The following is a 15,706-nucleotide window of genomic DNA, read 5'->3' as shown; positions in this document are numbered from 1 at the left end:
TGAGCAAACAGGATAAGAATCCGCATCAGTTTATCCCAGAAAGGAGAGCGGCTTAAGGACCGGGAGCTGTCCGCTGGGTGGAGGAGGATATACCAGGAATCAGGTGAGACCGAGAGGGCCGTGGTGGTGTTGGGCCACGAGCGTCACCTCCAGGCAGGCAGGAAGGAGACAATCTGCAGCTGGGAGTGGGGTTTGCAGGCCCAGGCTCGGCAGCTGCAGCACGGGCAGGTGCAGGGGGCGGTGGACCGGCCCAAGGCCTCGCAGAGGACACGGCGGATCGCTTACCCCTGCACGCACTGCTGGTGTGGAATGTGCCGCCCGTGTCTCGCGGCAGTGCTGAGCACAGGTGGGTTTTCTTCTTGCTGTGAACCAGTGTTGGGGAACAACGCTGGGGAAACCAGAGCGGGGCTGTGACACTTCCCACCACCCGGCCGCTCGGGCCCCCCATGAGCGCGGGTGGGTCGTCGTCCACGCGAGGCAGTCTCTCCTAATACACATTCCCCATGAACTTTCTGGAGACCGCATGTAGGACTCAATTTCAGTTATTTTTACACCAAAATAAAATCATTTTCAATTCTACTTATTCACAGACTTTTTCGAAGTGCCTTGGTCATTGCAATACCTTATCTATGGTCATCTATCCTTGAAATTTAATGTTAGAATTTTCTCATAAGCATTCAACATAGCTTTTATAATTGCTTGCTGAGTTCTTAGTGTTTCAGGCAATACTTCCAGTGTCCTTCCAATCACACATCATGATCATGTTTCTAAGGAATCTTAATAACACAGCACTGACCATTAAAGACACAGGTTCAACATTCCTAAGTGTGTGTTTTCATTTTTGTGAATTTTGTTTCTACTTGTGTCATTGGATTCATTCTTCCCAAAGCAGAGTTCAGGGCTTCAGCAGTGGGGTGAAGGAAGCAATCACTAAGTCACCACTGAATCAGTCAGACGTTTAAGGCAGGCTTACATCTTTTCCAGCACAGGGAAAGCTAAGAGCTGGCCTTTGGCATCAGGTGGAGAAATGAGAACCCAAATGAAATTTTCTGATTTTGTATCTGGGCTAAAATGACATAGAATATCTATAAATAGTGACTGTCTTCTAAAAGGAAGCCCTAGGGGTAGGCATTTGGTGGAGAAGCTGGGACTCCGTTTGGAACACTCAATACTGGAGTACGAGGTTCAAGTCCCAGCTCTTAGACTTCGGACTCTGCTCCCTGCTAGTGGGCTGGGGAAAGCATGAAAGCTGATCCAAGTGCTTGGGCCGCAGCCACCCACGTGGGAGGCCTGGAAGAAGCATCTGGCCTAGGCCCGGCTCAGGCCTGCCCATGGCTGCCATCTGCAGAGTGAACCAGCAGATGCAGTCTCTCTCTGTCTCTCTATATGTATATTTCTCTATCTCTGCAACTCTGACTTTCAAATAAGTAAATAGATATTTTTAAATGGAGTCCAAATTGTGGTGAGAGGAGTAGGGTAGAGTGGGAAGGTAGAGATTGATCCAGTGTCATCTCGTACTCGATAACTCTAGAGCTAAGTTTGTATTCCAAACAACTTAAAATATCCCTAATGTCATATGGTTGAGGAATGCAGTTTAAAGAGTGACAACTGGAAGAGCATGGGTCTCCTAAGAGAAAAATGAGTCACATCTGTGTTTGTCCTAATAATTTTGCTGCAGTTCCATAATTCACTTCTTTGATTTCACAAAAATGAGGATCATGGCTGTTGATTCGGGGTATCCCAAAGTTGTCATTTGAAACTCTTACTATGAATTCATGTTTGGATTATTGTGTTGAAATAAGAGGTTAGACGATCCCGTTTAAGCTGTGGCTGCTACTTGGTCCACGGTGTGGCAGCTGCAGCAGTAGAGAACATGCGTTGTGTAGGTGGTGGGAATGTGAGTCATGTTACCCCCTCTGTTTCCCAAAATGCAGTTACATTGTTTTTACAACAAAAAGAAAACCCGTCTGTGCTTGGCACTGCTGCTAAGAAATATGTAAAACACGTTCAATGGCTGTGATTCTCTTTTTTTGGGGGGGGACAGGCAGAGTGGACAGTGAGAGAGACAGAGAGAAAGGTCTTCCTTTGCCGTTGGTTCACCCTCCAGTGGCCGCCACAGCTGGCACGCTGCGGCCGTCGCACCGCGCTGATCCGAAGCCAGGAGCCAGGTGCTTCTCCTGGTCTCCTGTGGGGGTGCAGGGCCCAAGCACTTGGGACACCATCCACTGCACTCCCGGGCCATAGCAGAGAGGGCAACAGGGATGAAATCTGGCACCCCGACTGGGACTAGAACCCGGTGTGCCGGCGCCGCAGGCGGAGGATTAGCCTAGGGAGCCGCGGTGCCGGCCAATGGCTGTGATTCTCTACTCAGAGCTTGTAAGTCTCTTCTCTTCAAGGCCCTTCCACTCTGCTCCACCATGAAAGTCAGAAAGCAAAGCCCTAAAAATCGTGTCACTCTCCGGAACAGCGAAGTCTCTGGAATCTTCTGGTATTGGCTGCAGTTGGACTTCCACATATTTATTCGTGCGCTGATGATTTGATACTGGTGTCCAGTGTGTTCTGATCAAACCAGGGTAGTTAGAATTTCCATCTCCTTGGACACTTACAATGATTTTATGAGCATAGTTGGACACATTTATGGGATGGAGTATGTATTTCAGTACATGCAGTTGTGCATAAAATGTGTGCTGGGTTGCTGTGGATTCTGTCACTCTGCTGTGGGATTCTAGAACTTTCTCCTTTTGTCTCCCTGTTTGGACACCCATAATTCAACCTCCTTCTACCTCCCTTGGTTTTACCCTTCCCAGCCTGTAGTAAACACTGCTGCACGTTCAGGTAAACATTTGTTATTTCCACACATGAGAGAGAACACAAAGAATTGGCCTTTGTGTCTGATTTCTGTTACTTGACATCATGTCCTCTGGTTCCATCCATTTTGGTGGTCCGGCATCTTATACCCCAATTCCAGACCATTTCTGTATCTCCTCAACCCCTTGAACCTGTGTTCTCCAGGATTCTCTGCTCAGCCCCTTCTCCTCCCTCTGGGTTCTTTGTCCTGACTTTTACCACCATCAGCAGAACACCTGCCTTGAAATCCCACCCCCAGAGTGCACCAGGTGCTTGTGTGGCTTTGTTCTTGGACATCACACTGGCATCCCAAGAACAAACTCATTTAACTAAAAAGGCTTCACTGTTACAGGTTCTTCAGTTCACGCTAACCACATCTGTGCAGCCACCAGCTCAGAAATCTGGAGTGACTTTGATTGCTCTTTGTCCTTGACCCTCCCTGGTGGGAATACTCCGGTTCTGTGGATTCCCTTAGTTCTCTGCTCAGTCTCCCCCTCCGCTTCACACCCATGCTTGCTGCTTCAGTGACTTCTCCATCACCAGTGGCCTGAATTAATACGGTGGTCTCACACCTCTTCTTTCTTTCTGTGCATTTTTGAGTTGTGACAGTGGCTGATGTTCCAGGAGCAGAATCCAGGGCAGCCATCATGGTGGATGCCTGCAACAGCCAGGGCTGGACCAAGTCAAAACCAGGAGTCCGGAACTCAGCCCAAGTCCCCTACATGGGTGTTGGGAACCCAGTTCCTTGAGTCATACCTCCCAGGGTGTGCATTAGCAGGAAGCTGGAGGTGGAAGCCGAGCTGGGACTTGAACTGAGACACTCCTATGTGACATGTACGCATCCTTTAACTGCAGTGCCAAGTACCTGCCCCCCATGACCCATCCTCTTCACTCCTGAGTTGCTGTCCTGTTCTCTCCAGTTTCTAGATCACCTTTGTTGCGATCGCCTGGCCTACTTAAAGCTTTGCAGTAAGCTCCCGCCTCTCTCAACAAGAAGAGTTCAAGTTCTTGGATGTGGTAAACAAAACCCTTTGTGCATTCAGCTCAGTCTTAGCTTTCAGTGTCACTTCTATCCACCGCCTTCCTGGACCCAGACACACAGGGCATCCATCCTGCCCAGGCTCCACGTGGCCCTGCCGCAGTGCCATTTCTGCTCTCTCTCTGTTGATGGGCTCAGCCATCCACTGCTGTGACCTCCATGCAAAGACGGGGAGATCTGAGGGACACAGATGCTTTGCTTCTTTGATTATACACTCTCGCCACATTGTACTGTGCCTATTTGTGTTTCTGTCTCCAGCACGGGGACCATAAGGCTGTGGGAGGCAGGGACCGCATCTCGCTCAATAGTTGCCTCCCTGGTGTCGGGTGTATGGTAATTGTCTAAGAGATGGTAAGTAAGCAGATCTCCAGGTCCCGGGCCCCTTGCAGCTCCCATTGTGCACTGCTTTCTCCTTGTACTTCTTGAACAAAGTTCTCGCCACCATGCAGCTGCTCTGCTTTTCCTCCAGCCCCGGGTCCTTGCATCTGACCCTCTGCACTTCCAAGTGGCAGCGCTGGGACAGGTCAGCCCCAGCTCACACGTCCACCAGCACTTCTCACTTCGCAGATCAGCTCCTGGCTCGTCAGGCTTATCTCAGGCCCCGGGGGTCAGAGACTGAGACTACGTTCCCTCTCTGACCCCCGTGGCTCCCTCCGCGTCTGACCTTTGTCTGCCTCTGTGCTCTGCCCTTCTGTTGCGTGAAGGAGTTGTGCTCCATCTCCCACTCTTGCTTTCTGTGCTCGGGTAGAATGATAGCACTTATGGTGATGAGAACTGACATTTGTCCCAATAGTTTATTTTGAAAGATGTATTTGTTTATTTGAAAGGCAGACTTACAGGGACAGAGAGAGAGAGGTCTTCCAGCTGCTGGTTCACTCGCCATTTGGCCACAATGGCTGGAGCTGGGGTGATGTGAAGCCAGGAGCCTGGAGCTTCTTCCAAGTGTTCCATGTGGGTCATAGCAGGCATAGCAGAGCTGGACCGCAAGTGGAGCAGCCAGGACATGAACCAGCATCCATATAGGATGCCGGCACTACACGCAGTGGCTTTACCTGCTATGCCACAGCGCTGGCCCTGTGCCCCAATGGTTTTAATGACTGTTTACGTTCTCATAATTCTCCAAAGCCTGTCTAGTCCTCACTTTTCTGAACTTCAGATTTGAACATTCAGCTGCCCATTTGATGAGAGAGTGTGTGTGTGTGTGTGTGTGTGTGTTGCACAGTTTGTTTAAACACAACAAATGCAACATGGAATGAATTATCTGCCACGTGGCTCTCCCTCCCCCGTCTGCCCCACTCCCTCTCCGTGGAAGGCTTCTGTGAACTTCTCATGTAAACCCCTATAGTCTTGAGTCCCCACAGCTGCCAGATGGGGGTAAAAATAGACACTAAATGATGAGGCTGTTAGATGACTAAATGAGGTGCATGGGACCCAGCACGTGGTAAGAGCTCCCAGGCATTTTTTTAAACATGATTTTGTTCTTTTGTTCTTCTCTTTGCCCTAGAACTCAGCAGTGCTGTGCATATTATAGGAGCCCAACGGGCAGTTGTTCGAGTGGAATCTAACAGAATGATTTTACGAATGAACCAGACACTAGGTAGGCACGGTTCCGTGTTAAGAAGGCACAAATAGAACAGAGGCCTCAGAGCAACGTGGCGGTGTAGAAAGAGGGTGGCGTGCTGAGCAGGCTGGACCCGCTGGAGCCCTGTTCAGATCCAGCTGCAGGATGGAAGTGCTGACTCCTGCAGCTGCTGGGTGTGACACAGCTAACATCTGGCAGCTGCTTGTCCCTCCAGTGGTTGTACTTAGGCTAGGCAGAGTGCATTGCCCCAAGGTGCTACCTCCGCCGCCATCGAACAATGGGTTGGAGGGGTTTCCCCGATGTGTGACTTGCTTACCTCAAGAGGATGGAAGCAGCCAATCTAGATGTGACCTCATTGTGGGTGCTCGGGACCTGCGGTGGCTCTGTGGGGTCATCCCCGGTCTATGCTCCCTGTTGGACTGGGTGAGGCACAGCTGAGTTCCCGCAGCAGCTGAGTTGGTCTCTATGTGCGATCCTGCTGCTTTCAACAGCTCCACAGGCGTTGACCCCAGAAGTACACCCTGTAACATCCTGTGTGCAAATGTCTGCCTTTGATGAGGATCTGCTTCCTGGAGAATTCAATCTGCAGCTTTCTGTGAAGGATGCGAGTTGATGAGTTAATTTGCAGCCACACTGAATATGGGGTGTATATGAAATGCCTGGCAGCACGCCTGGCACCCAAATGGAAGACAGGATGTACAAGAGGATTTGGAACCGGTGCCAAGACAGAGCTGAAGGGGCTGCTCCCAGCAAGTTTGATGCTGAACAGGTACCCTGGATGTCCTACGCTGTGAGAGCTGTAGGCTCTATCTGTGTTTCCCATCCCTGTGTCCTACTGGGAAATGCAAAGACAGAAGGTGAAAGTGTTTGCCAGGCCTGTGCTTTGGGCACATCCCTGGGGAAGTTGGGAAACACTTAATTGTGATCAGATGTGAGTAAGCCAAGTATTAGACTGCATTTCCGTTAATAATGAAGAGCAGGAATATTAAAAACGTATCACTTATGCATATTACACTTGAATTTCACTTTCAAATTTCACCTTCTCGAATAAATCCCATGAACTGACCAAAAAACGATTTTAGTTACTAAAGCTGACACAGGGATGTCGCTAATCATACACAGATTCTTTTTTTTTTTGACAGAGTGGACAGTGAGGGAGACAGAAAGGTCTTCCTTTTTGCCGTTGGTTCACCCTCCAATGGCCACTGCGGCCGGCGCACGGCGCTGATCCGATGACAGGAGCCAGGTACTTCTCCTGGTCTCCCATGGGGTGCAGGGTCCAAGCACTTGGGCCATCCTCCACTGCACTCCCTGGCCACAGCAGAGAGCTGGCCTGGAAGAGGGGCAACCGGGACAGAATCCGGCGCCCCGACAGATTCTTAACATGGGCAGCCAGGACAGGTATGGAATTCTTTAAAACTGTAGGGTATATCGTAGTTTCTGTTTATGAATTGCAAAGGAAGTAGATTTATTTACACATACTGCTGGGGTGGGTGTTTGGTGCAGTGATTAAGGTGCTGCCTGGGATGCCTACCTCCCATGTTGAAGTGCCTGTGTTGGAGTCCTGGCTCAGTTCTCCATTGCAACTGCTTATGAATGTGCTTCCAAAGAGGCTGAGCCCTTGGGGCTTTGCCACGCACATGGGGGACCTAGGTTGAGTTCTAGGCTTGGGCATTGGCCTGGTGCAACCCTGGCTTTTGTGGGCATTTGGGGAGTGAGCCAATAGATGGAAGAGCTCTGTCTGTTGCTCTACATTTTAAGTAAATAAAAAATAATGTCAAAAAAATAAAAGTATTGCAAGTATATAAAAATAAGCCTTGCAAAGTGATCCAAAATAAAAATGGAAAATCCTTCAGTATCCCACTACCCACATTGCCACACCTCAGAGCAGTCCTCATGAAGACCCTGGTATGTTTCTGGCAGAAGATTTATCAGATACATTTACATTCATAATTAAAAAGTGAATATGCTACATGCATATGGAGAGCAAATGTCCCTGTAACATTTCTAAAGCTCATATAAACAGATGTAAAAACCGCCACTCTCTCACCCACACATCTGGTCAGTTGAGTTTTCTGGGTACAGAGCAGCAAGGAGCCAAATGGGATTGCTAGGATGTTGGCATGTTTTTCTTCTTTTCCAACACAAGATCCTATGAGAACACGAGTAGGATCATGCGTGTCTTTGTGAGTTGCCCTTGTTTTGAAAGTGGTGATACCTCCTCGTGCTGCAGCCCAGTGAGAAGGAGCTCTTCTGGTCCCCTGGGTGGGTCCCGAGCACCCACAATGAGGTCACATCTAGATTGGCTGCTTCCATTCTCTTGTATAACTTACAATGCAAGAATTATTTAAGACTTTCCTAGTATTTCTTGGAGTTCGTTTGTATCTGTCACAACTTGTGCCTGCTCCCGTACAAATAAAAACTGTTTTTCCTATAAATATAACATAGAAAGGCCTCAGTTAGCGCTGAAGAAATAATTAGGGAATAATTAAGGTTTGCCTTGAGAAAGAATTCCAGATTTTGAGGCTTGTAAAACCATGAAATGAGCTACCATAGAAATGATAGCTGTTTCCTTTGAGAGTTCTAGAACATAGAAAGTGTGAGCATAAAAGACTGGAAACCATGCAATCAATTTTAGTGAGGCTGCGTTTTTAACAACACGGAAGAAAAATCTACGCAGACATAAAATACATCAGGACTGGGAATGGCTTAGATCTGAGTGCACTTAGAGACAAGAATCTGGACAGATACATTTGGACAAATACAAAGATCTGATGACAAGACCTGGACAGAATCCCTTGGATTAAGAAAGTCAGTGTTAGTACTGCTTTAAGAAAAAATATTTCCAGGGTCCGGTGCTATGGTGCAGCGGGTTAAGCAACCATTGCAGCACCAGCATCCCATATGGGCACCTGTTCAAGTCCCGGCTTTTCCACTTCCTGCCCAGATCTCTGCTGTGGCCTGGGGAATCAGTAGAAGATGACCCAAGTGCTTGGGTCCCCGCACCTACATGGGAGACCTGGATGAAACTCCTGGATCCTTATAAGTTTATTTTTTTCAGGTATAATTAAAAACATGGCTTTTAATGATAGATAGCCACGAGTTCTTTCATAAGAAACAAGGGGCTAATTTATATTCATGTTCCTTTAATAAACAGCAAGTTGTTGTATTTGCAGCAGTGAGTATAATTAGGATATTTATCTAGCTTCCTATGGACTGGTCACAGGTCCTTACGTCCGTATTTGGAGATCACTCTTGTCATTAAAACATCTCCTTTAGAGTGAGTGGCATCTACTTCAAAGGTTTGCCTAGGAAGGAGTGACAAACTCATGTGGTTTTTATCTGCACTGGAGAAAACTTTCTGTCAACCGGCAACTACAGGATTCAACCCCCATAGACACTGGAGAGTAAAATGAGTCTTAAAATAAGCTGCAACAGACTGAGAGCTTTGTCTGCAGTAAGGCAGGATTTTCACAGAGAGTGAAAGAAAAACTACAGTGAGAAAATTGGCGATGAAATTATGGTCCTTGAGCTAGTAGGTCTGAGAAGCAACCATGACAACAATCTTACTATCGGGCATCCTGCAGGCCCCAAGCTTTTACCTTAGGACTGTATTCTTAAAGAAGTGGGAGAACTGGTAGTTGGAGAGGTGCACAGTTACCTGGGAAGTGAAGGTACAGTCCAGGTGCTTTGGTTGCCACCACCTGAATTGGCCTATGGGGATACATCAGGAAGTTCATGAAGAAAATGGAATGAAAGTTTATTTTGGTGCAAAAAGAATACATGCATAATTTGATCATGCTGTATATTTTCCATACGCTTTTTGAAGTCTCTTGAATTGTAAATTACCTGCACACACGTTCATAAAGCAATGTCTGTCTGCAGTAGCTATTGTGCCTTGCCTGTTGCTTACTCATTCTTAGCACAGTGGACCATGCCCAGTTAAACTCCAGCAAACAAGGAAACATCACCCTGGGGAGAGAACATTGTTCTTGTTCCTGTCAGCACAGGCGGTGCCTAGGACAACCCCACAACAAATCTGGCTGCCAAAGTCCCAGGGTCTGAAGCTTGAAAGATCCAGGATTTTACACTAATCTCAAAACTCCTGGCATCTGAGAGGTTCGAGTCTCAGAAAACTAGAAACAAGAAGGTAAGTACCTCTGAAACAACGCTGGAGCTACTTGAACAGGTTCTTCAGGATTAGCACTGAAATCTGATGCAAATGCAAACATCCTCTTGATATTCAGGGAGAAATTAGAGCTAATGAATTATATATGCAAGTCTTTTGTTGCGATTCTCTCTTGTAAATATTGTGATAGTCTTGCATTGTCAACATTATTGGAAAATCTTCTTTATTGCTGGCTCGAACATATTTCCCTACTGAGCTTCTGTGTGCTTAGAATTTGGATGATGAATGCATTGATTAGTTTAAGATTCTGAACTTTCAGAAGATGTTAATCATAGGAAATAGACAAAGATATGGTATAATTCTGTGTTAATAACAATACCCTTTGAAATAGACCACAAACTTTTATTTTTTGTCAGACTTCAAGTTAGCTCTTGCTGTCTTAAAAAGATAGACTACAAATTTTTAGCAGACAGCAAAAGTGATGAGGAATTTTTAGACTTTCTGTCCAATATTAAAATATTCACAAGACAGGGTAAAATATGTTCTCTTAATATGTATTTTTCTCTAATATTTCAATAAAACATTTCAAATTATGGAGCCACTCCCACTAATTCAAAGTCTAAATATAAATGTTTCTGGAGTCATTAATGCATTAGCACATGGGTTGCTTTGACTTATGTAGTTGAATGCATTATGCTTTCTCTTGGGAGGAAGCAAAATACTCGGAAAAGGACAACTTGGCTTGTGTGAACCATTTATTCTAGTGCAGGATGGATTTGTGCTTAGGGCTCTGCATTTGAGCTAGGAAACATTTTTGGTTTTGTAATGTAGATTGAAGTTAAGGTATAATGTATACTTTTTGTATAACTATTTTTTGTGAATATTAATATCTTTAATGACTTACAGTTGTAGGCTTGATTGTGTTGTCAAATTTCTTAACCCACGGTCACAGGGACCAGAGATGGTCATTTAGAAAACTCAAAGGAAAAATGCAAGATAAGATTTTTCATCAGGGTGTGTATGAATGCTATATCCAATAGAATATTCCAAGTGGGGACACTTGAGCCAAGTTTCGTTAGACATGGCATTCTTTTCTTGGAATGCATGGCACGTGCTCATTCTACCTGCTGCACTGTGGGTGGTTCATTGGAGCTTGCAGCAATAATCTAAGAGACTCTGCCTACCAGTGTTAGTCTTCAGATAGTTGGCTGCCTTGCCTGGAATTGTTTTATTTGCATGAGCGAGACTATAAACACATGGGTTTTAACATTTATTATTATTTTTATTTAAAACTCAGAGGGATAGAGACCTTCCGTCCACTGGTTAACTCCCCAAATGCCCACAACAGTGGGGGCTGGTCCAGCTGAACCGGGGAGTTTGGAACTCACGTGAGTGGCAGGGACTCAAGCCCTTGAACTGTCGCTGCTGCATCCCAGGAAGCGAGCATCTAGCAGGAAGCTGGAATCAGAAGAGGAGCCGGGACTTGAACCCGGGCACTCTGTTACGGGATGCAGGCATCTAAAACAGAGTCTTAACTGTTGTACCAAATGCCTGCCTTAATACACAAAGGAGATTCTAAGGACCTAGGATGCCAAACAGTTGTCTCTTCTCCTCCCACCTTTTGTTTTTGCTTATCCTTTCTTCTTCATTTTCTTTAAGCGCATAAATCCTCCCCTAGCTCAGTCAAGGGAGTTCGTCGCCATTATTCCTCAGCTCCTTAGGTGCTGCAGCACTGGACTGGGGAGGTTCTAGAAGGCCAGGGTGCTTTCTGAAGATAGACTTCATCTCACATAAGGTGGTCCTGAACCACTCACAGTAGCTGCTCCCCACCTCCTGCACTTACGTGACACGTGGTCCCACCGAACGCGCTGGGGATGAGAAACTGTTCTCTATAGAAGTGACATTCAGGGCCATTGCCCCCACTTGGGGTTGTCCCCAGGAGTTCGAGTCTACAGGCAGTGCTGAGCCTGCTCAGATGGGCCAGGTTTTGTGCTGCTGTTCACTGCCCCTCTGCAATACTTAGTGTTAAAGAATGGCTCTGTTTGCTTTTCAGTGACCGGTAACAGGACTCTCTGGACAGAAGCAATACGGTTTGGAGAATGTAACTTGATTTAGAGAAACATCAAACCTCTGTAGGACATATTTATTAAATTCTAACTCCTCTGGAAGGTCTTAAGTCTTAATGAATCATATTTTAAAAGGAAAAATAATGTTGAAAGGGAAGCAGGAAAGTGATTTTCCAAGTTGAACATAAGTGAAAAAGCTTTTTTTCTCCCCATTTCTCCAAAGTGAGAATTAGAGGCTTAGGGCTAACCCATTAGTTTGGCTTATTTCACTTCAGGATGTTAAACATTGACCAAACAATCCCGGGTGCTGGCATTCAGTGAGATGCTGAGGCCCAAGACGAAGAAGATACCATCTCTTTGTGCAGGGAAGTAGGTCCGTTGGGGGAGACAGGCACATAAACTCGCTTTGAAAAACATGAAGAGGATTACGATTGAGTTATCTGCAGCACACCCTTGGAACACAGGGCAAAGGCTGTGAGTGTGGCCAGGGACCCGCGCTGCTGGTTGGAGATAATATCTGAACTGGGAAGTAGGGAAAAAGACTTGCAGGTACGGAGAGAAGGAAAAGGTGTGATGGGGAGATCAGAAGGCAATTTGGGCCCAGCAGAGGGGGAGGCGACAGACAAGGCTGTGCTCAGTGGAGAGTCAGAATCAGATAGGAACCCTCAGTGAACGCCGTGAGTGGAAGGCTGATGGACTGTAGGGCAGGTAATTCCTTCCCCCGGGGCCCCGGCCGAGCTGAGAAGGAATTGAGACCAGTAAGAATAAAGAGTCTATGGGGTAACTGTCAGAGAGGAGTCCAGCCTGGGGCAGAAGCACTGGAGGACATGGTGCAGAGAAGGTTTGCTTTCTGCACAGGGAGGCGAAAGAGGCAAGATTTTGTGCATTTATAAATCAATGGAGAGTCTGGGTGGGAGCTGGTATTACAGCATTCCTTGCCTGTTGTTGGAGTTAGCTGGTCAGCCATCCTGCTGGACTGTTCCACCTTATCAGCCTGGCTTGTGGTAACATTCTCCATGATTATGGCTGGGGAGTGGCCAGTTAGACTGGCAGGTGTTCAGTAACCATCTAAGAAGGGAGATGTCGAAGCGGAGGGGCGAGACTTGCGGTGCCTTGACTAAGGTTTGTTGTCATCGAGTGGGGAATGGTGGAGGATACGGCTAGTGGCCCAGGGCTGCTCAAGTCACTGAGAGCTTTGTATCCCGGAGGGAAGAAGCCTGCAGATGAGGCGAGGAAGTAGGAAGGGGGTGGGTGTATGTCAGGGTCTGAGATGCTGGCCTCTAGCCAGCTGACGAGTTAGACTGCTGCTTGAAGCTCATGTTGGTTCACCTTGCTCTCTAAGTTCCATGGGGACCTAGGTGGAGGCCGAGCAGATACTGGGTTTGTGTCACAGCCAAGAAACTAGATGCTTAGGGTTCACTAAGATTTTTTAAGAGAGGTGCATGTAAACTTGCCCACCTTGGGCCCTCAAGGGAGATGCTATCTTTATTATATTGGGCAAAAAAACGAAACCTTCTCTGTGACTTGAAGGAAGATACTGCATCTTCCAAAGCTGATTGCTACACAAATATCCTCGAGAAGACAGCCCGGGGCAAAGGCTGTTAGGACTCAGCTCACAAGGTGTGCAGAAATGTTAGAGACTTGAGGAGTTGGTTCCCAACAATTAACAATACAACAGATGCAACAGTGTTGGCTCCAGGCATGTGTATCAACACACCAGGTAGTTGTATCAATCTGGTGGCAGCAGAGGGATGGGGCTAAGAGTTACTGCGATGGACCAGGAGAGAGCTGAGGAGTGCCCAGTTTAAGAGGGGGCAGGGATGAATTTGAGAAGTGTCCAGCAGGCCACTCTTGCCATCTGAGAAAGAGGAAATGTCCTAAAACTGGGGTCACAAAGCTTTTCCTGTGAGGGCAGGGGGCGGGGAGAGCGGTGTCAAGGGCCAGATAGCAAATATGAGCGGATTTCTCACAGGTTGTGGGAAATGGAATTAAAAGCTAAACTTAATTTAGTGTAAAAAAAAAAGTGAAATCCATGCATAAAAGTATCTTCACGGAGTTCATGGAAGATGCATGTTTTTATAAACATATGCATGAATTTCAAAATTTTTGCAGCAAGGTGAACTCATGTTTTAAAGTCTGTTTTCCCGCAATCTGAAGTATGCTTGTGCGTTAGGTTTTATGGGGATCACCTGACCCCTTCTCTCCACGCTCTGCTAGTGTAGTGTGCGTGCAGTGTAGCCTTTGCCAAGATGAAAGGCATGTCCCTGTGCCAGTAAAACTGCGGCTGTGCAAACAGATCCACGAGCTGGAATTTTCCAACCCCAGAATGAACACCAGGTTTGTATCTTATTTGACCAGATAGATGGAAGTGCTAATACCTGAGAGAGGAGATTGAGCCATGTGTGTGTGTGTGTGTGTGTGTGTGTGTTTGAGTGAGTGTCAGGAAAGTGAGTGACATCTACCCATAGATGTGCAGGAGACAGCGGAGGATGTGTATAAATGTATAGGTTTGTAGCTGGAGACAAGGTCAGTGGAAGAAGCAATGGCTGATAAGTTCTCAGCATTTATACTCAAGTTAAAACCCCGGAAGTGGGAGTGAGCATGTGGAACGGGTAGGATACCACTTGGGACACCTGCATTTCCTGTTGGAGGATCTGGGTTCATGTCCCAGCTCTGCTTCCAATTCCAGTTTTCTTCTAATGCGCACCCTAGGATGGAACAGGTGATGGCTCAAGTCATCCACATGGGACACCCAGCTCCTGGCTTTGGCCTAGCCCAGGCTCAGCCGTTCCAGGCGTTTGGGGAATGAACCAGCAGATGGGAACTCTCCCTCTTTTTTCCTCTGCTTCTCAAAAATAAATAATAATTTAAACCATTGAAGTGACTGTGGTAATTCAATGAGAACATGAATAGTAGTGAGAGAGGTGGATCAAAGGCAAAACACTAGGGAAGCATCAATATTTAAGGGCCAGGCTGAACTCGGGGGGCACTCACGCACTTCTTCAGATGTAACATCTGATTTGCGAGTGTCTGTGTATAAAAAAGGATTAGAGAATTCACTTTAATGTTTCAAAAAAACAACCTTTCCCCAAACCCTTAACTCCAAAAACTCTCTAAACTTTGCATGTCATTCGTCCTTTGTAAGGATAATAAAAGGCTTCTGTGAAATTTCAGAGACATTAGGTTTTTTTCTTGCCAGTTGTGAATTATCTGAGAAAGACCTTGGTTAGTCAAATTGAGGTTCACATGACTTCATTGGAATCCAGCTTTTCCTTTCATCCGGGTAAGGCATCCGGTGGGTTTGTCCCACTGCAGCTGTGGATTACTTACTGGAACATCTGCAGACATTTCTGAGCTCCTACAGTGTGCCTGGCTGTGAGTCCTGGCTCTGCTCTCCCCGCCCCCAGCTTCCTGCTAATGCACACCTGGGAGGCAGCAGGTGATGGCTCGGTTCGTCTCTTGCCACCTAACGGGGAGACCAGAATCGCACTCCTCGCTCCTGGTTTCGGCCTGGCTGGGCCATCACTGTTGTGAGCATGAGGGGGAGTGAACCAGTGGATGGGAGCTTGCGCTCACTCTTTTCCTTTCAAAGAAAACAAATCATTTGAAAAATACTTGCATTACAAAAAAGATAAGATCACGTGATAAAGACAATCGTGTCTAATGGTTATTTAATCTAGTGGACAATAAATAATTTAAAATCTTTGAAAAATTTATGACTGTTTTGAACTGGCTGAGAATTACATAAAAAGCAAGCAAAAGAAGAAATTCAAACATTTTTTCCTTCCTAATTTAGTTCCAAAGTAGAAAAATCTAACATATAGGGGGTGTGATGAATTATACTGGCACAGAGATTTCTTATTTTTTTAATCAGTGCAATTAAGCCAGACCAGTAATTAGTTTCTGCACGTTACAAGCATATATCTACATGTGAAGGGAAAGGAGCCCATGCCTTTGCTTGCTTGAGTTATTACTTCTCAGATCAGATACAGAGTCTTGGTTGTACAAACTAATGGAAATGAGTACATTCTTCAGTAGTTTTT

The 15,706-nt window shown here is 46.4% G+C and overlaps 1 non-coding gene across 4 annotated transcripts in view; it reads left to right on the top strand.

Annotated features, from left to right (window-relative positions):
* The window catches only part of LOC138843660 (uncharacterized), a 42,892-nt gene that overhangs the window by 5,209 nt on the left and 21,977 nt on the right, over positions 1-15,706 (top strand). The window lies entirely within an intron of this gene.

The sequence above is a fragment of the Oryctolagus cuniculus genome, chromosome 9 (genome assembly GCF_051225735.1).
Source record: "Oryctolagus cuniculus isolate XC-2025 breed Fujian yellow rabbit chromosome 9, ASM5122573v1, whole genome shotgun sequence".
Taxonomy (NCBI): Eukaryota; Metazoa; Chordata; class Mammalia; order Lagomorpha; family Leporidae; genus Oryctolagus; species Oryctolagus cuniculus.
The sequence above is the reverse complement of the archived record's forward strand: the minus strand, read 5'-3'. Positions and strand labels throughout refer to the sequence as shown.